This window comes from Chinchilla lanigera, unplaced genomic scaffold (genome assembly GCF_000276665.1).
Source record: "Chinchilla lanigera isolate Chin_1 unplaced genomic scaffold, ChiLan1.0 scaffold00008, whole genome shotgun sequence".
Taxonomy (NCBI): domain Eukaryota; kingdom Metazoa; phylum Chordata; class Mammalia; order Rodentia; family Chinchillidae; genus Chinchilla; species Chinchilla lanigera.
Window position 1 is genome coordinate 18,550,804 of NW_004955409.1, and position 22,697 is coordinate 18,573,500.

Consider the following 22,697-nt stretch of genomic DNA (forward strand, 5'->3'; position numbering starts at 1 on the left):
CTAAAGACAAAATAATACAAGTCAACAGTGGTTGTTGCATTACATATCCCTATCCTCAGCTACATTGCTCAGATTACCAGATGTAAGAATGAAGGTTGCTCAAACCATTAAAGAGAATAAGAATAATTCTTTGATAAAACATTAGAGATAATACAGAGTTTCACTAGACAAGATGGTTGTGTTTGTTTTCAGAGTATTCATGGATATTTTGTCAGTGATTATTACAAAGAGTAATTTATCCTGTGTTGATTTCACCCACAACTGTGCTGAATTTTCTATCACCCAAAACCAGTGTCTTCCTAACTTTGTGATGTTCACTATTTGATCCCAACTTTAAGAGAATTTCAGCCATCTAACACCAAACTGTCACAAAGTCTTTTTCCTTCGATTTTTAAAATTTTCTTGTGTATATACATGTCTTCTTTGTTGCAGAAATTCTTTTCCCTGTTTTAAAATATTAAGCCTAAAAATGATGCCATCTTGAGTATTCACTCCATTAAAAATGACAGGTAGGGGGCTGGGGATTTAGCTCAGCGGCAAAGCGCAGGCCTGGCAAGCGCAAGGTCGTGAGTTCGGTTCCCGGTACCGGAGAAAAACAACAACAACAAAAAAAGACAGGTAGATTTGTCTGTATTTGCATAAGGAATCACTTTCTATGATCTCATTAACACATATATAAGGAATCTTAAGGATTCTCCATTCTCTAATGTTTTAATTTAAATAATGTAGCACTTCTGTTCTCCTCAAAATTATTTTGTGCCTGTTTCCTTAGTGTGATACTATTCTTCCTAAAATTCTAACCAGTGGCAAATATCCTTCATTAATAGTGGAACAATGGGAAAACTTCAAAGTTACCCTGATGGATAGCATGTAATGTATTAGTTAATACATTAACTAATCTCATTTAATACATTCATTTTCACCTAAAGCACTGTCTCTCCACTACATGAACAGTCTACAACACTGAACAATCATTCCAGGTCACCAGCTGTCTGGAAGTCAGAGTTAAGGAGACCTATGTAGTAAGTAGAAACATAGTAAAGGGTGTTTCGGTTACCTGTACCTTCATTTAAGTCTATAACTTAATTGAAATAGCCACTAAAAACAAATTTAACAAAAATGTGGAGTGCAATTGCTGTTACATAAAGAAATAGAGAATCTCAAAGTCTCATGTTTTATAAATGTGCTGGTTATGATTTAAGGTTTTTTTTTTTTTTGGTTTTTCTCCTGTACCGGGAACTGAGCTCACGACCTTGCGCTTGCCAGGCAGGCGCTTTGCCACTGAGCTAAATCCCCAGCCCCGTTATGATTTAAGTTTAAGTTTCCACAAAGACTCATATACTGAGGGTTTTTGCCCCAATGCAGTGATTTTCAGAAATGAGGCCTACAGAGGTCACTGGATCATGAGGGATCTAATTTGTGGATGGTTTCATAGTTGAGTGGGCTATTAGGAAGCTGGGTTTTAGTAAAAGAAAAGGTCATATAAAGTGTGCTTTGAAGGGTATATCCAGTCCCTGACCCTTTCTTCTCTCTCTAAGCTGACTGATCTTTTCCTGATCCCCAGCTCTGATTAGAAAGGAGATTTTCTCTGCATTCATATTTCTCTCATGGAGCCAGTGGACCATCAACAAAGACCTCTGAAATCATGATCCCTAAGAACCCCATTTTTCCTTTGCTGTGTATGTCAGGTATTTTTCCAAGCTACAAAAGCCAGACCAATATGCTAGCTACATTTATATAAAGACTTCACACTTTAGCTAAAATGGGCCTCAAAAATAGGAAAATAAAGAGAACAGGATAACAAGCCTGACATTGATTTGAATGGTACATTCTGACTTAGAGGTGTATTGACTATATGTTGTTCTCTTTTCATTTTTCATATATTGTCAATCTTTTTATATTTTAAAGTATATTTACCAAGTAGCCCACACATCTAGACAACTAGGAAGCAACAATAAGAAAACAACAAACTGAGCAATTTGATTCATAATTTAGGGTTAAGCTAAAAGGTCTATTTAGCTCACAGGCCACTCCCTGAGGTGGCCTTTTGTCTTCTCATAGCTTCATCCAAAGTAATTTTTGTTAACTGATGTTAATTTGATTAATTCTTTTTTTCAGCTTATAAATTTCTGAGTTGTTTAAAAAACTCCTGTGCTCCTGTTTCTATGTCAAGTACTTGACTTTTGTCTTGATTCTACATTTTAAATACCTTGCATATGCATTTCTCCAGGTTCTTAGTAACAAAAGTAGAGCAACAGCTACTTAACTCATCTTTTAATATCTAATCCTCTCTGCCTACCTTTAAGTCTCCTCAGCAACTATTTCAAAATGTTACATAATAGTTGTATTTATATCATCAACTAATGATGTACGTTTTGGAGTTTGTATTACTTGCTGATTAACTATGAACTCCTTAATATGGCAAGTAAGTTTGCCCAATACACTTCCAGTTTGAAAATGTTTTCCTACATATTATTGATCACATTCAGTACCTCTCAAAACGCTCTCTAGTTTATATCTAACAACAGAAATTGGAAGTGTAATTGCAAATGGTTAAGAGTGAAAAGAAAGGATTGATTGCAGTACATCTCAAGAGAAAAATGATATGATTTCACACAACTGTAATCTCCACTACTGGGGAGGGTGAGGCAAGAACAGTTTTGAGGCTAATTTAGAAAATTTGGCAAGACCCTATTTTAAAATAAAATCCAAAGGACGGTGTGGGAGCTCAGTGACAGAGTCCTGACTGAGCATGAGCAAGACTCCATTTAATCATTAGTACTGAAGAAAAAAACCACGCAACTCTCAAGAGAATTACTTATAATAGATGCATTTTTGTTTCACACTTCTATATTTTTTTCAAAAGTCCACGGAATTTTACACAGAAAAGTGAATTGTACTACATATGTTATATTTCAACAAAACTGACTTCAAAATGTACATACCACAGAAAATCCCACAACTATTTTTGTTATGTTAGTGACTTAGTGACTTTTCTCTCATTGCTGAGACAAAATATCTGATGCCCAAAATTAAGGTATGAAAGGTCTATTTAGCTCACAGTCTGTGAAGGTTTCAGCCCATACTTGTCTGGCTCCAAGGCAGGGTGGCACATGCCAGAGGGCAACCATTCATGGCAGAGGAAGATAACAAAGCAACAAGAACAAAAAGGAGGATTGGCATCTGGAAGAGCAAACCTCTTTCTCTGTTTTACATTGTATGCAAATTACCCACCCCAGGGGGATTTGTAGCTCTCACACCCATAATCCCAACACTGGACTATGGATCAATCAAAAATCTAGAAGCCTGACTGGTAACCGCCTGAGGATTTGGGGGTACATCCAGACACAAACCATAACAGTTAGTTAAGGGCGCGGAAGTTGCACTTTTCTCATTTTTATTTACAAATTAGCTAGAAATATTGCTAATGGATGACAATGAACTTTGACATGGGTAGATCCACTGTTTTAGGAGGGATGGATTAAAGTAATAAAAGCTGTTTCTCCTGTCTTTCTAATCATTGTTTAAGAGAATACAAATAGTGACATGGTTGTGACTCTTTTTATTTTTTGTTTCTACTGTGACAACAGACATATACAAGTACACACTTATGTATTTAATAGGTTGAAATATATGCTTTAAAAAGAAAATTTTCCTGCTTACAATGATGGGTAGATTTTTCTGAAGGACACTCATTAGAGTGGACATAATGACTATTTTCTATTTCATATTTTACATTCTAAGATGTTATTATGCTTGGAATCATTGAATATTTAAAATTTTACAAAAAAGGCAGAATAAATTCTATTTTTACACATAATAAAAACTAAAGCCATAAGTGTCTGAATAAGTTGCCACCAGGTTGTGTGATTAGGTATAGATTCTAACTGAGCAGTTAATTCTGGGGCACTTATTACTGATTTGTGTACTCTACCATCTCTCTAAGGAGTCATGCTTCCTCTGAGCATTGATAGAAGCATGTAACCTCCTTAAACTGAAAGGATGGATAGTCAGGCAGTTTTTTTTTTTTTTTTAATTCAAGGGGAACCAAATACACAAAAGACCTCTTAAAAGGAGAAAAGCGAATAATTAAGGGAAAGAAAGAAGACAAATGCAGCTGTGACACACACACACACACACACACACACACACACACGCACAAATACGATACTGAAACAAACTAGGTGAAGACACCACAGAAGGAAGTGAAAATAAACGAGGTAGAACTTTGTACGTCACAGTAAAGATGTAGATTCCATTATAAAGGCAATGCCAGGGTGATGTAGTTTTTTTGTTAGTTTTTGGGGGGCTTTTTTGGTACTGGGAATCGAACTCAGAACGGTGTGCTTGCCCGGCAGGCATTGTATCACAGAGTTATATCCCCAGCCGAAGTTTTAAATATGCAGTGATATATGTACACAGTGTGAACTGTAGACTACAAAACATTAAACTTCCTTGTTTCTCTGATTTGCCTTCTGATAGTGTAGAGTTGATCAACCTAAATACTGTATTCCTCATATTAATTTAAAGCTAGGCCTCTTGGAATTAAAGTTACTTGATGAAGCTGTATTTTGTTGTTGTTGTTTTTTTCCGGTACCAGGAATCGAACTCACGACTTTGCACTTGCCAGGCAGGCGCTGTGCCGCTGAGCTAAATCCCCAGCCCCGATGCAAATGTATTTGTGAGAGGCTTGAATGTATGACAGAAAAATAACTTTGTTGCCCATAATATATGTATCCATAGAGTCTGACTTTGGAAAAAAAGACACTAGCTGTAATTTGACTTATTAAAATGTCCTAGAACAGCACTGTGAGAAGCAGAAGCTACAGTATGTTTTGGTATACTCAAAATACAATGAATTGAGAAACAGGATGGTCATGAGACTTCTTTGGGAACAGTGAGGTCTCATTACCTTTTGGAACAGCATAAATTTTTGGACTAGCAACCAACCATGGATGTCAGTTGCATTGGAAAATTGAATTTGATACTATCATTTTACCAGGGGACAAGGAATGTATGTATATTTTACTCTGAAAATTTTATTCACTCATGATAACAGTATCTCATCTGGATTAATATGTCAAGCCAAATGTGGCCCAATGATTTGGAATTTCATGCACTGATTTTGGTAAAATTGTTGGATGTGCATTACTGAATTCACATAAATATGTCTATGTTTTATAATACCATTATTGCTATTTTTTTTTACTTGTCTTGGTTGTTCAGTAAAAGGTTTTTGAAAATATAAATCACAATCCACCCTCACACATTAAGGTGTATGCATAATGAAGAAGAGGTAACAAAAACCATGAAAATATTTTGAGTAAGCTGTTGTAAACTTAGGTATGTATAATCTATGCATTATATGATAATTTTTACACTTCATTTTAAATTATGTTATGTACTAAGCACATAGATGTGTTTAATTGCTATAAAGAGATAAAACATTGACAAAACATTATCAATACATACAACTTCGTTCTATTTTTCTTGTCTGGATTTCACATTCAATTGTCTGTCAGGTCTCTATTTGACCTTTACTATTCACACCATAATAATAGTAACCATCTGAATTTACTGAACATGGAAGAGCACCTATGGGTAAAATTAAATATATATGGCTGTGTACATACACACATGCCCCACTATGCCTAAAGCATGAATTAAAGAATAAATTTGTTGATAGGATAAAGGAATTAATAAAGTAATAAATTATTAGCTATTTTCTAAAGAGAAAATAATATATTGGATTCAAGAGTGTTTATGAATATTTTAAAAATATCAAACCTATATGTATTACTCAATATTTCCATATTTGTTTGAGTAGAGAAGTTACTTAATAATTAAGACATTAAATGCTAAATATGTAAAACAAAAATTCAAAAATATTAAAATCCATAATATGCAGTTTAATATACTAAGTTTTGTATTAAAGTGTAGCAGTTTTATAATTTAACAACTTTTAAGGTATAAACTAATGTTTTGGAAAACATGATTCTCTACTCAGAAATCTTGACATATGTTGAAAATTTTGCCAAGAGCAAATGTTCAAAATTTTTCTGATTTTGCAAAATTTCAATCAAATTTTTGTGTAGTTATTAAAATTGCTAAAGTTTAGATAATGCTTTTTGAGTATAAACTGAGGTGTAAATAAAGTAAAACAAAATCATTCTGAGTTTTTCTATTTTGTGTTAAAAATTTTAAAATATTTAAATGAAACTATTTCTATTTTTCTATTTTATAATGGATCTTAGCTTTCTGTTTCAATTCTGTGAAATTTTGACAATATATGTACCCAAAGAATCAAATACTATTTAGGAAAACATTGTCTTATAGATTAAATAGTATTTATCAGATCAAAAGAGGGTTTTAATTTCTTTAGCTTTTTAAAATTTTAACAAAAATTTCTTACATGGGGATATTCCAATTTTAAAAAATAACATTTTCAAAACTCTTTAGATAGCTGTAGGATTTTTGTTTGTTTGTTTTTTCCGGTACCAGGAATCGAACTCGTGACCTTGCGCTTGCTAGGCAGGCGCTGTGCCACTGAGCTAAATCCCCAGCCCATAGCTGTAGGATTAAAGTAGTAATAGTAATGTAAATGGGCAGTGATGAGCCAGAGATGAAAAATACAGCACAATAGTCATATCTCTGAAATCTCTGAGTAGTGGTAAAACAGTAAATATCACAGTTCAGCTTCAAAAGAAAATGTGACTTTCAAAGGGAAAAATGTTATTTTTAGATGAAGTTGTAGTTTGATTCATTTATATGTATTAATTTATTTTTGGTACATTTTAAATATACAAAATAACCACTTTCATCATAATGACTTTGTACCTGTACATAACTTATCTTAATTCCTTTTTCCCCAACCCTTCATCCTCCCTTCAATCCCTCTTCTCCTCATTTACAAAAGCTGTTTCCATTTCTCCCTCTTTTATCTTTTCTTCTTTTCCTTTTCCCCTTTCTTCCTTTCCCCTTCTCCCCCTTTCTAGTTCCCCTTCCCAATTGAGCATTTTCTTCCTATTTCATAATATCTAATATACATCTTGATTTTTATTTACACTTTCAGTTGTCCACGTTACAGAAACAATGTGAGACTTACAAGAGTTCTGGTCCCAAGGTGCATTCATTTATCTATACTCCCGAGGTCATACCCCTAAGATCATTCTGGTAGCTTGAATTATTGTTTTCTAAAAAACTTACATTTTTTTACATGTTAATATAATTTGGATCCATTTTTCTCTTCAGATTGTTTATATTTTTGGCTATATTTCTGTAAAATAAATAATGAGAAGTAAGTTTTTGTCACTGATATTGTTACCACCAGTTTATGTTCACCAAAGCTCCTCCAAAGAGATCAGCGGCCATCCTTGCGGAGGACACAGCCTGGAGCTTAGAAGAAGAGACCAGCCAAAGCTCCTCCGGGTTCTCCTTTTATACCATTCAGACAACACTCCTCCTTCAGTGGGTCCTCCTTTCCTAGGACCACATTGACTCAAGTCAGTTGGGCCTTCCCACTCAATTTGGCAATTAGTCAATCAACCACCACGTAAATCTAAAAGTTAAGTCTCACTACTCACATAATGGACAAAGTCGGGGACAGCAAGGCAGGCCTTTCAGGAATGGTTGGAAAAAAATACAAAAGGAGACTGACTGACTCTGGGCTTTAATATTATCTCCCACAGATAGATCAGGACCTGCCTGCAAGTTGTGAATCTCCTTCCTGTGCTGAACGAGAGAGGCCTGTAATGGACTGGCAGCATCTGCAAGTGTCAGAACAGGAGAAGAGGACGTCACGTGGTTTTAAAGCTATCGGTGCCCCGAATCAGAAACCAGACTCAGAGTCCTCATAAAGTATGCCCCTATCTAGATATAAATAAGTAATTAAAAAGAAATAAAGAGACCATCTCTTGTATACAAGGATTTCAAGTACTTTTTAAAGATAATTTCATCATTGAGGAATATAATTTCCTACTCCTTGAATGTGGAAAGAAAGGTAAACTTTCTTTTAGAGTTTAGTGTGGTAAAGAAGAAAACAAACTTTACTATAAAAAATCCTACATTACACTCTCTAGATGATAAAGATTAATATTAACAAATACATATACAAAGTAGTGAATATATAGAAGTTTAGCATCTATGCATATTCATGGCTTCTTTAATGTGGAATGCATATTACCATCTCTGTTTTAGATTTGTGTATCTACTATCATTAAGAGAGGTTTGCAAATGTCTTTGTTGTAGGGTACCCATGCAATTTTGACATCAGTGTTATCCAAACCTTCTAAAATGGCTTGGTGTTTATTCCTTACAGTTTTAGAATAATTGAAGAAGATAACCTAAATTTACACATTTCTTCAGAGAAGTGTTTAAATGGTACGAAATATTTTCAATTGCTAGAGGGATACTCAGTGTAGAGGACGATGTGCTATGGCATCCGGTCTCCTTTGAGGACAGACCAACTTCTATTGCCACGTGCTTAGTGTGTTTCTAACCCCGATCTGTTCACCCTCTTTGAGTGGTACTCTCCTCTGAAGACGGCTGCCTCCCGTGGGCTTCAGTCCCCACCCAGGAGCAGCCCGCATGCAGTGCTTGTGAAGTGTCTGATGCAGCTGCCCCCACGTATGTCAGTCGATGGTGCCTTCCCTGCTCGCACACCCCCTCTGCTGCTGTTACTGCTTTTTACTCTACCCTCTCCTCCTGCTCAGTTTTGCTTTCTTTCCTTCTAGAACAAATTTTCATTCTGAGATACTGGGAAAAGAGGTTTCGCTCATATTGTCTCAGTCTTCTTTCTGAGAAAAGCGAACTCTACATGTTAGCACCCAAGTGGCCTGAAGAAGTAAATATGAGGGTGAAATTTAGGTTTCGATTGTGATAAGGACTGTGTCACACTGGCGGAAAGCGAATCATGCATAGCCCCTGGAGTGAAATATGAGAGCAATTCTTAGAATTCTCAAGGTAGTAAGGTGAGTTGTGATATGAAGAAATAGAGCAGTAAATGTATTTATGATGAGGTTTAGAAATATGAAGCCAATTGTAATTACAAGCAAAGAGAATAGTATGGTGGTTGCTGGGAGCAACTAATGTTCTACAGAAAAAAATTCTGAGTCTGAGGTTGATTAATTGTCAAGCAAAACTAAATGTGAAAAGCAGAGGGCTCCCATGGCAGCGCATAGAGAGGGTATCATTTTCTGCAGCTGAAGTGTAGAGAAAACGGAGGAACCGTGCTAGGACTAAATCGTAAAAATATCTACAGGAGTCTGAAATTTAAACGGAAACGGGCTACCTGTGACGCATAAATGGTATGCCTTGGAAAAAAGGAAGTTGTAATACATGGAATAAAAGTACATAGGATGATACAGTCGAGGATACTAAATATTCATAATACTCAGAAGTGAAGAGGGAAAACCTTGATTTAAGGTAATGAAGGAGCACTTCTCGCGTTACAATAAACATGTACTTTGTTGATGTGTCCCTTTTTTCCTACCCAAAAGATAGGCACATAAATAGGCCTACGTCACACCGTAGCTCCTGCCAGTGAAGCGCCAGCCCTTCATAGATAGGAAACCACATGCTCTGTAGGAGTTACAAGCCCCATGTCGCATAGGAACACGGAGCTCAACAATCATACTGCATCAAGGCAAGTGGAAAATAAAGTTGAGCCATAGAGAATTTATGGATACGGGAGCATGCTCATCAGATTCAAATTTAACAAATGGACAAGGTCCTTGAGGATTATGCATCCTATTATAATTCCTCACAGAAACTTGGTGAAAGTGATGGAAAACATTATGGAAGGAACAAAAGAACTGTCGTGACTGACAGTAAAAGGTGTCATAATTCAGAGACTTCTTTTATATTAAATATCTTTAAAATTATTCTGTTTTGCACTTATTAATTTGATAGCTATATATTTTTATACATATCTTCCTGTGATCACCAAAAATTACAACATGTATCCCTGCTATATTATAGTAAATATTTGTAACAATATTGCATACCTAGTTTCATGTATAAATTCTGTGGTGTACTAAGATTATCTAACACAAAAAAATCATTAAGAAGAGAGGAAGAGAGAGAAGTGGGGAGAGAGGAGTAACTATGTGTGGAAGACACTGAGAGAGAGAGAAATTATGCAGAATCATTTTATGAGATCATAGAGGCTAAGGAGCCCCATAATCTGAATCCACGTGCTAGAGACACAGGAAACGTCATGACATTATCAAGCCTTACTCTGCAGACTTAAGAATTAGAAGATCTGATGGCATAAATCCTGGTCTGAGAGCAGAAGATGAGAGATATCCCACTCAAATCTTGAAGCAGAAAGAAGTGGCAAATTCTGTCTTTTAGGTTGTTAAGGAACTGGTCTATGTTCACCCAACTTGGGAGGAACAATTTACTTTACTGAGTTCACTGATTCTAACGTGAATGTTACTCAGCTGAAAACACTCTCAGACATACCCCCAAATTAAGTTTAATCATTTAGGGTCAGCTGTGAACAATAACATTAAATATATTCTCCAAGGTCGTTTCACCATGACCATTTCAGACTTAACCAATATTACGGATTGATTGTGTCCCCTAAAATTCTATTACTGATGCTCTAACTCCCAGTACTTCAGAATGCACCTGCCTTTAGATATAAGGCATTTAAAGGGGTAATTATGGTAGAATCAAGTCAAATAAATTGTGTTCAGTTCAATATTGTCATTGTCCTTATAAGAAGATGAAGAGAAACCATAATACCATGATTTGGATTTCCAGACTCCAAAATGGTGAGAAAAGTAATTACTGGTTTTAAAACCACTCGGTCCAGACATATGCCAGTTCAAGCAAATTTATCTAACTTTTTTGATTAGATTTATTACTGGGTACATAATGCTTTAGATGTCTTTGTAACTAATACTGTATCTTATACTCCTCATTTTGCATTTCTCCTTTACTAATGTATAGAAACACAATTTATTGTATTGTTCTTACTTTCTAAATTTCTGTTTAATTTCTTCATTTGTTCTGATAATAATCATGTACAGAATATGTGTAGAAAAGTATTCAGTAAGTCTTTAATAATCACAAACAATCACTTTATTCCTGTCTTAGTGCCTTTATTTATTTTTCCTGTTCAACAAGTCTGCTCAGAATCTCAATATAATGTCAAATAGATGACGGCAGATATTCCAGTCTGGGTCTTGCTCTTGGGGAAAAGCTTTTAGTCTTCCATCACTGAGTCTCCTGCTTACTGTGGTTCTTTCATAATTTACTTTTGAGTCATTGGTGAAGTGCTCCTTTATTAATGATTGTATGATATTTATTATAAAATAATGTGATATTTTGTCAAGTGTATTTTCTCCTTCAATTGAGATGAATATGTATGTTTCCTTTGTTACATTTTGTGTTGTATTTCATTGATTAAATCCCTTATATTGAATCAAAGAAATCATTTTGAGACAATTCAACTTGATAAATAATCCTTTCATGTTTTGTTGTATTAAATTTTTTAATATTTGATTGGATATATATGTCCATTGCTTGTCCAAGTGCATACTGTTTAATGTCCATATATTTGTGTGAATTTCCAGTATTTCTTCCATTTGTTTTTATTATAATTTGATCTCATCCTGATGTAGAAAAAATGTATGTGAAATATATTTCTTTTAATCTATAAATAGTTGAACTGAGGTCTAGCATATAATCTCCCCTGGAAACTGTACAGTGTGCACAAGGTAAGAATATGTATTTGGCTATTGTTGGAGGAAGGACTCTGTATATATCTACTAGTTCAAGTTGGCTCAAATCTTCTAGATCCTTAGTTGGTTGATTTATTGCTTATGGAAAATGATGTAGTAAATCTTTAACAGTCATTACCCTAATACTTCCTTTTCAATTGTTTAAATTATTGTTCATATATTTTTATTTGCTGTCTTATGCATAAGAGTTTGTAATTGTTACATGTGAATTCTTTGTTCTGACCATGTTTTCTTGAAAATCAGTCAACATAATTCCGATAACTTCTCTTTTTTTGGTACTGGGAATCAAACCCAAGACCTAGCACTTAATTCTAATAACTTCTGAGAAGAATAAGAATGTTCAAAATTGATACGAGATGAAAAAAATAATGTAAACAAAAAATGTACCAGAGTGACATGTCACAAATCCCACAAGTCATACACAATAATGTAAAAATGCTAAAAGTTGTTATTTATGTCAGCAAATATTCAATGTAGAGAAACACTTGCACATCGCAAGAAATATAGTCTTTTCAGTTCGGAGAATTTCACTTGCTAAAAACAAATTAAACATGAATTTAGAATTTCATACACAGGTAATTCAAAGAAAGCAGCTGATCAAATATTTATATCAAATAATCAAATAATTTATATTACATACCATTAGAATTTAGGGAAATTGTTAAATATTTTAGAATGTTTTCTGTGGGATATTTTTAATAGTAATATTGTGTGAAAATATGTGAATTACTCTATCACTTTCAATTGGCAGTGTTATTAAATTAAAGCATATGGCATTTAACCTTTTATCATAATTTCAAATCTCTCCAGCATAAATAATATTATTTATAAGGATAGACCCCTTTAGTATCAATTAAGAGAAATCCTCTCTTTAAATTAATGTATATTTATGGAAATTATATTCAGTTGAAAAAGTTAGCTTTTTATGTGAACCCTTGACTGGCCATAATTTTTTTGTGTGATAAAGACTCTGAAGAATAGAATAACACTAAATATCAATGAGCATATATTCTTAAACTAAAAACTTAAAAATATTTGATGTTTTATGTATTCTTTCAGTGGGTCAAAATGCAAAAATTGAAAATATGTTGCAAATGTAAATATGTTAATATTTCTTAAAGGTATGATGTTCTGAATGTTCTCAGATAAGATTTTCTATGTTAATATTTATCTTGTGCAAATATGCTAATATTTCTCTATTTTTCGTCTTTTTGAGATAGGGTCTCGCTATGCAGTGTAGGCTGGCCTTGAGCTCACTTGTAACCCAGGGTGCCCTTGACCTTCAAATGATCTTCCTGTCTCAGCCTCCTGAGTGCTGGGATTACAGGCATGAACCACTATGCCCAGCTATGCTAATATTTCTTAAAACTGAATTTCTGAACTTCCTCACATAAAACATTTTTATTGTTTCCATTTAATTTCAAGAAAGAAAAATAAAACTGCGAGCTTTGAGTACATCTCAATGTGAAAATTTTAGTGAAAATTATTGTGACTGCTTTCGTATTATGTAAGGCATATTTTTAATTTTCTATATGATGCTATTACTTTAAGTTTTTAATAAAGGCTTTTATGTTTTCATTGTGAATTAATTTTAAAAATATACAAACAATAGTTATTAGAAGTTTCATTTCTGTAAAAAAGGGCCAGATAGGCAATTTGCATATAAACATTTAGGTAAAATTTCTGTTCACTCTCATTCTATACTAAAAGTGTAAATTTCTTTATAAAATGTACAAATGTAGAAGCCTGACAACTATATGATAAAATAGATACACTTTAAGGGTTTTATATAAAATAGGAAGTGAAAGGTCACAATTTAATTATCGTGGCCAATACACAGAAAAATAAAATTTATAATAAAATATGGTTACAAATAAATTAGAATTGCATACTTTTACTATAGCCAATGTTATTTTGATGAATCTTTAAAGGATATGTCAATATTGACTTAAAAATTAATCATGCTAAAGTTTGATTGTATCTTATTTCTTCATCATCACAAAATGCAGAGGGTAAAAGAATGAATAGGCAAGTTCCTTCTTCATTACAGTATGTACTAAAGCAGAAACTAATATACAATTAATCACAAAGTGGACCCAGGTAACACTTTATCATGAAAAAGTAAAATCTGACATTGAAAAAAGCTTAGAGTCAGAACACAGAATAAAATGGGATTTAATAAGATTGCCATTGCTTTTATCTCCACATCAATTTAGACTACATTTGCAGTATAATTGGCAATAGAATGGAATGCAACATTTCAAAATCTAATCAATTTTACATTCATGATTTAAATTATAATATAAAATGGAAGGTGAGGAACAAATCATATACAAATGTTCATATGATGAGATAATGTAAGGTATATTCCCATGATTAAATTCTAGCAAATTACACATTAGTTAAGCTATTAATAATGTCCTAGTTATTGGGAAAATAGCAGTTAAATTTTTCATTCCTACTGGAAAGGTATACTTTTCTCTAAAATATGGAGGTATGGTTATAACCACAAAATTATTTCTTTGTTTTTAACAATGACCAGTCATTCCCTGAATGTTTTATTCTTTTTGCTTCATAAAACAATCTGAAGCTATCTACACCTGGTAATTTCTGATTCACCAATAGACTTCAAAAGCCCTGCAATTTTCCTAAAAAGTGTATAAACTTAAATGATTTAAAATATTCTTCTTAGAATATGATTGTTCCATATGATTCAATATAATTCTTTGTTCACCATACTTCAAAACAATAAAAATCTTAGGGGATATGATAGACATTGTAAAACAAAAGGAAAATGCTTAAAAGTAAAGAGCAACTGGGGTGAGGGAAAAGAGAAAAGAAAGAAGGGGAACTATGCAAGTGTGTATATACGGGATAGCTAACATAGTTGTACTACTGTCTTCTATTGCTTTACTGAAAGGAACAGCTAATGATTACTTATTTGATCAGTCTTGCATGTCTCTATTTGTTTTCCTGAGAAACCACGTTGAAGATATCAATACATAATCAATACGTAATACAGCAACCATTGATAATTTCCTACCACTTTGTCTGTTACACTGTATTGCTTGTATTGTTCCTATGCTATTTTGTAAATGGATGTCTGTTTGTTAATGTTTTCCTTCTTTTATTCTTAAAACAAATTTAAAAAAAAAAAAAAACAATGAAAATCCACAAATAGCCCAAATAGAACAATCTTACTTACTTGTTAAAGTAACTACTAGAGCTTGAACCAGGACTGGAATTATTTCTCAAGTAGGCCAATCAGGCAATTTGCATATAAAGATTTAGATAGAGAAATTCTCTCTTCATTCTCTTTTTAAAACACAAGATATTACAGATTAGACTGATGCTATTAATCAATGGCATTCTTCATGTCCTTTGGAAAGAATCTGAGTCAGAATGTCACCACAATGAGATATAAATACAATTTCTACAATCTCTGCTTGATTTAACCACGGTACACTCTTTTACAGCTGTACAAATCAGAGCTAAAAGGGAAAATTTGTAAGTAGTGCTATGAAGAGAGCAGTGTAACCTTGTCAGTGACATAAAGACTCATAACTACACAGAAAACAACAACAGAACTGAATGAAAAAGTCGAGAATAGCCTAAGGAAGAGCAACGTCTTACCTGATATTAACAGGTGGAATTACTACATAACATAATCACATAATTATAATCACATTCACTTAGTGAAGTGAAAAAATCATTAGAATTTGTTAGAATATCAGTTATCAAAAGCACATAAACAAACATTGATTATGAAAAGTTACAAGGAAATACTCTATACAAAATACTACAAAAGCATACTAAATAGAACACTACTGTTACTGATTTTCTTTAAGGGAAGTAAACGCTCATATTTTGTCATTCATTAAAGCGCACTTCAAAGGAAGCAGCACATGCAATCATCTTAGAAAACACTACAATTTTTTATAAACACAACACTGATTTAAAGCTCTTCTTCTTATAAATAGATGTGCTTAATATCATAATCTCAATAATAGCTAACAAAATCCCTCCCCTTGGAAGGACCCAGTGGAATGAGTCTGGGTTGCTAAGGTGCTGACGATCCAGGTTAAGTACAACTCAGACAAACAATTAGAAAAGCTCAGGGTGCACCACCTCCACTTAAAGTTTACATGAGCGCCAGCATAAAGATCCCAAGTGATGAACAGGAAGATGCGCTCGTATAAACATACAGTACATTGGGCAAAACAATATTTCTATAGAGAAATAAGAATCAGTTTGACATTACATTTTAAAAATACAGTTCCTACAGCATTAAAATAGGAAATAAAATATCAAACAAAAACATACACTGAAATTTCAGAGGAGAACCATTATGTTTTCCTCAAGTCAAAGAGTAAGAAAATAAAAGACTATTATATTTCTGACATATAAAATATGTACAGATACACACTCCTATGGAAATTTTGACACTGGCCATATATTTCAAATTCTTTAGAGTAAGTCCATATTATTGTTTAAATCATGTAATCTCCCCTGCCACATTTTTTACAGTTGCTGTTCAATATTAATCTGTAAAAGCAATAATACATTGGATTGCTGGTCTAGTTCTATTCTACATTAAAATGTATTGTGCAGCCATTATAGTGAAATAAACATGACATGGAGATCAAAAGTAAACTAAGAAAAACAAAAAAGAATATTTACAATTACACACTGGTGTACATTTAAAATATTGTCTGTAATACCCTTGCAGGAAAATGTCTAAAAATTTGTTTAAACTGCAGATAATTACAAGAAAATAAAATACATGTATATAATTTGTTAGAAAAATAAACAAAGGTGTTTTAATTATTGCAATAAAAATAATAATTATGTTTGAATATTCTTACATCAGGAAATGGTATTGGAATGGACATTAAGGTGAATAATCAATTTGAACAGATATGTGTAGATGCTTTGCATCAATATTAAACATTGTATTTTAAAATTGATTGTGATTATTTGAGGTAGTATTCATCTCCTTAGGAAAAGTCTGCTGACGTACATTACATATTTATATAATAAACCATTATACAATCATACAACGTAGTATATGTTTTAATACACAGCTTATTATGTATGTCATTTGTAGTATATATGCTGTTTGAAGTACATACACTAATTTATATATCCAATGAAGGGAAAAATATGACAAAATGATAGAAAGTGATGAACATATGTCACAGGCACACAATTTACAATATTTTAAAAATTTTTTAGTAATACACAATTTTTTAAAAAAGTAATTTAATAACTCATGCAAGAAAACAAGAATTGTACATATGAATTATGATGACTTGATTTTGAATAACTTCAGTAAACAAATTTTCTTATATATTTATTAGAGGAATTTTATAAAGAACAGTTTCCTCCATTTTCCCCATCTCTGTGTGCATAATTAAGAGCTAGAAAAATAGTGCTAGATGATGTTCTGAAAAGATTTTTTAAATTAAGCTTATTGGTACAATTTAGATATACATAAAAATCATATTCATCATAGAGAATTTGTAGTGGTATATGATATATTTTGATTCCTCTCTTTTCCCAATCCTCTCCTCTCTCTTCAAATCCTCTTCCTCTCTCTACTTACAAAGCTTTGTTTCCATTTCATCCTGGCTGAGTACAACTCATACAATTAGAAAAGCTCAGGATGCCAGGCGTGCTGGCGTACACCTGTAATCCCAGCACTTGGGAGGCTGAGGCAGGAGGATCCTTGTGAGTTCGAGGCCAACCTGGGCTACAAAGTGAGCTCAAGGTCAGCCTGAATTGCATAGGGAGACCCTGTCTCAAAAAAGAAAAGGAAAGAAAAGCTCAGAGTGCACTACCTCCACTTAAAATGTTTTATCATTGTTTTCTTTTCCCTTCCTTCCTTTTCCTCTTCCCCCTTACCTACTTCCTCTTTTCATTTGAACAATTTCTTCCCATTTCACAGGTCTACTCTATATTTTGGTCCTTATTTACTCTTTTAGTTTTTGACACCAGGGAGACAATGTGATATTTACACATTTGTAAATATGTGTCCCATTTATTTCACTTAAGAGTGTGGTTTGAAGTTGTATCCATTTACCTAGAAATGTCCCAAGTTTACCCTTCTTTATGGAAAATTTCTTGTCTCCTCATAATTCGCCAGGCTTCTGAACTCCAAATCATCCCTAAAATATATTTTCAAAACTGTCTCACTAGTTCTTGTAAGTGACCTCCTGTCACATCATCTAAATTACTTTCCTTGTTATTTTAGATGTATTTTTCTCTACTAAATCTTATGACTAATATTCAATAAGATAAATTTCAAGAAGAACTAAAGTAGAAAGGCAATCTTTTTGATGAAATATACACATGAAACTAAATGTGTGTAGATAACATATACATAAACCATAATATCAAAATATTTTCAGGTCAGAGAAACATTATATAATCTTAATTATGGACCTTAAATTATAAGGTGAGCATACATCATTTATATACCTAAAGTTATGTGATACATTTCTAACAAAAGTATGTCATTTTCTTTACTTTGATATTTCAAATAGCCCAAAGCAAGTAGATGGCAGTTTGCCATTTTCAGTTGCAGCAATCCCCAATAATAAGAAAGTTTCGTTAATCACAAAGGAAAGAAGTTACAGAAGAAACTTGTACTGCTCAGCCATCAATTCTCTGTGATAATTTTATATGTCATAACAGTGATGCTTCAAAATTAATGACACATCCACTTGCTAATTCTAGAATATTTACTGATTTTATTATGCATTCTATTAAGTACATATCTACTGAGCAGAAATATTCACCTGTGTTTTAGTCAGAATTTATAAAAGTTTGAATCGAAATAGTGAAATACAAAATGAAAAAAATCTAACTAATCCATGCTGATGTTGAAATTGCCACAAAGTATTATATTTGCCATCACATTACAAATAAATAAGCTAAAAATGTATAATAGCTTCAGAATTGAATAGGTGTCAGTCATCCTCTTATTTCAGGAACCATACTATTACTAGCTTGCTAATATTTCCCACTGTATATATCCATTCTATGACCATATATTATTTCATGTGGCGTTCCTAATGGAACAATTGTTAAATGCACTCATAATGTTAAAAGGGTCACTTTCAGCATTGTGCTGTGAAGGTGAGTTGTGGAAAGGTATTTAAGACATGATGAACAATGTCTGCCGGCCAGCACCAGCTGGACACATTGATGGAGTGCCTATATTTCAGTGTCAGAACACTGACTCAAAAAGAACAGAAGTTCCTCTTATGGGGACTTTTAATTATAGCTTATTCCATACTCCATGTTACACATGTACTCCATGAGCATTTAGGCAATAAAAGTGTGTATTTTTTCCTACTTTAGCAAATTATCAAAAATTTAATTGTTACTGATTTCTTTTGCTGTCAGCAGTGGACTATCCTTAGCACCAGGAACGTTCTCTCCATTTCTTGGAGCTGGGCCTTTATATATTGAATGCAGCTATGATACATCAACTTATTATCAGGGTAATTAAGTCTGGCTCTTGTGATGTTTTGTTAGACAATATTGCTGACGGGAATTTCTTCAGATAACACTGGTTTGCCTAGAGTTCAATGTCCTTTTGATAATATTTATCTGAAAAGTTCAGTTCCCCTGATCTCACAAACATATTGGGATTGCAAAAGTGATATTTTAGAAACATGATGCTAAATGCCTTAACTTTTCTCAGGAATGATACAGTGGCCAATTCTAAAATTGTTATAAAAACTTTTTGTTGTTGAAGCCACTCAACATATTGCACTTTGTTAAACTAGCTCTAGTAAATTAATACATGAGATGAAGGTAATAATTCAGCCAAAGAATAACTAGTAATTTTACCAAACATTGTTAATTTATTTATAATGCATTAAGCATTGATTTCTAATTGGTTATGTAAATCTGATTTATATAATTTCTGGACTACAAAGACAAATGAAAAATCTAGTTGTCACAACAAAACAACTATATGACTGGCATAAATATGTAAAGCAAGTGCTTTCAAAAATTAATTAGTTAGTGTGGGTGTTTAAATTTTGAAAACATAAAACTTAAATCCCATTAATCCAATATGGTTTTGTATTGATGTCAGGACTTTAGAACCTGAGTAATGGCAAACTCACAGATATCAAGGGGTAGAGATTGAGCCTTTGGAAGTTATTAGGAATAATTTTCAGGATGACATTGATGCAGTAGGTTAGGGTTTGGTAGAGTTGACAGGTAAAGCAGGTATGATCTGCTAGTTATAAAGATCCCAGAACACGTATACAGAATGGTTCCCAAAGCTTTGCATGTGGACTTCTCACAACTACTCCAGCAGGCTGTCAGTAGGATGGCCTAGACCTGAGCCTGAGGAGTGAGAACCCAGCACCACCTTTCAGGACACACATGTAGAAGTCACGATAGGTTTTCTCAAGATTCAGACAACACATGTGGCTTCAGATGCCTCAGCGAGCATGCTATTGTGACTTTCCTCAGGGTGTCCTTTTTTATTACACGTTCTCCTTTTACTTTGCCCAACCTTGCTTTACAAAGCCAATATCTCCCTCTCTCCTCATTTTTACTTTCTCAAATAAACTTCATCATCACTTTTTGTTCATTTTATTCAATTCTTTGTTCAAGATGAGAAGAATTTTGAATCTAACTCCAGAGGGAGAGTCAAGGAATCCAAACCTGGTAACATTTGAGTGGTGAGCCATTTTTACATGGAGCTACCTCACAACAGCATCAGAGGAAAAGAATCCCCACAAAAAGTTTTCCTAGACTTCTCTTTCAAAACTTGTCACAGGGCTTCAAAAATATGCTGGTTAGATTCATCTGTACCTATACTATGCAGTATAGGTACACCAGATAGTAGTAGTATAGGTACTACAGATAGTAGAGGTATACCTATACTATACCTTACACCATATTGAAGAGACTTCTGGAGGTGATAGGATCTGACTATTATTAGCAGAAGCCATGTGATGCTGGGCAATTCTTAAGAGCCCACTACTTCTGAGTGTAAGAAACTTGCTTAAAATCCCACAAAATAAGTGAAATCCTAGAGAAGCGAAGCCATAGAAGTAAGGCCTACCTGGTAAAGGCATTATAATAGATTCAAACTAAACATAGACTTGATAAAAATCTAAGAGAATTCAAAGGATTTGACAGTAACTTGAGACATCTCATGCTCTTTTAAGGAACATAAGAAAATACAGCATCCCTAGAACCATATGTACCACGTGTAGGATGGAATGAAAAATGATGACATAGCTGAGAAGCACAGATGACATGGGTCAAGATTCACTTTTTAGCATGTGGACATCTAGCTTTCCCAGCACCACTGAAAAGATTGTCCTTTCTTGACTGCATGTTTGTATTACCTCTGTCACAAACACATCACCCTTTTTCAAATGGGTACATACAAATAGCTAAAGGATAAATGAAAAAAAAATCTATAATTATTAAAGAAAGGCAAATCAAAACCACAATAAGCTAACTTACTCATAATGATATTTTTTAAATGTCCTGTTTTTAAAGGAAGAGAAACCATCCATACTGTTGATGGGAATGTAAAGTAGGACAATCATGGAGAACAGCATGGAGGTTCAAAAGATTAAAAGCAGATCTGCTGAGTGATTCAGCCATACTACGTACATATCCAAAGAAGTGAAGTAAATATATCAGAAAGATGTCCGCACTCCCATACTCATTAAAACAATATTCACAATACCAAGAAATGGAAAAAAAAACCTTCACTGTTCATCAAGTGATGAATGCATAATTTAAATGAGTTACATGTAGAATGTTGAATACTAGTTAAACATAAAAAGAATTCATATGTGGAAACTAAGCACGTTACTTGCATGCATATTGAGATAGTTGGTGATTATGGGACCCTGGGTCATGCAACAACAGGTGGTAAAAGTCTAGTCCATAGGTAGCTACAGTTACATGGGAAAACAACTTCTGGTGTGCTATTTCACAGTAGGGTCTCCATGTATTGTCAATGTATATTGTATATCTAAAAAGCCAGAAGAAAGGATTTTGAAAGTTTTCTCCATAAATGATAAATATTTGAAGAGAGACACCTTTGACCTACTTAAAGCATTGTACAATCTACTCAAATATCAAAATAGGCCACAAATATATACATTGTTTATTTTTGCATGTGTCACTTAAAATACTTAATATTAACTTTTTATAATTCAAATTACAATTCTAAAAAGTTTATTATTTAAAACCTTGCTTTTATCTTTCAGCATCATAGTTACTACAACTTGTTGGTTAACTTCCTAGACTTAACTAGTTGCATAAAATTGACTTTGAGCCAGTAATCTGGAGGTAATAATGGAAATTAGAAAGTGTGAATCTGACATGTTGATGAACTGTGAACAAAATAGATGTATCAAAAGAGCTTAAAGTATTTATTGTTGCATTATACTTGCTAATAAAATTTTAAAATACCGTCCTATCATGAAAACATGGAAAGGGGACCAGGGATATAGCTCAGCAGCACAGAGCCTAACTGGCAAGAAAAAAGTCCTAGATGTTATACCCAGTACCAAAAAACAACAACAACAAAAAATACATGGAAAGAAGACATGCAAAAGAGCTTTTTCACTGACAGTTGCTCAATGCATCTGAGAAAGAGATGTCACATAAGGTAAAACAGAGGACATAAAGGGTAAATGTGAAACGGGGGCAGTTGCATGAGCAAACTTGGGGGGATAGAAAAGATGAATGAGGATTGGAAAATGCCTGGAAAGGAATAGATACCTAAAATTTTGATGAAAGATTGCTTAGAGGAACATAACATAGCATCCCGAGGCTAATTACTACTCATAATGACAGGACTGTAATTTTTTAATTGTAGATGAGGAGTGCAGTGTAAGGAGAACTAAAAGCATGTAAAGTGGTAGAGTGATTAATCTTGATCAACACCTA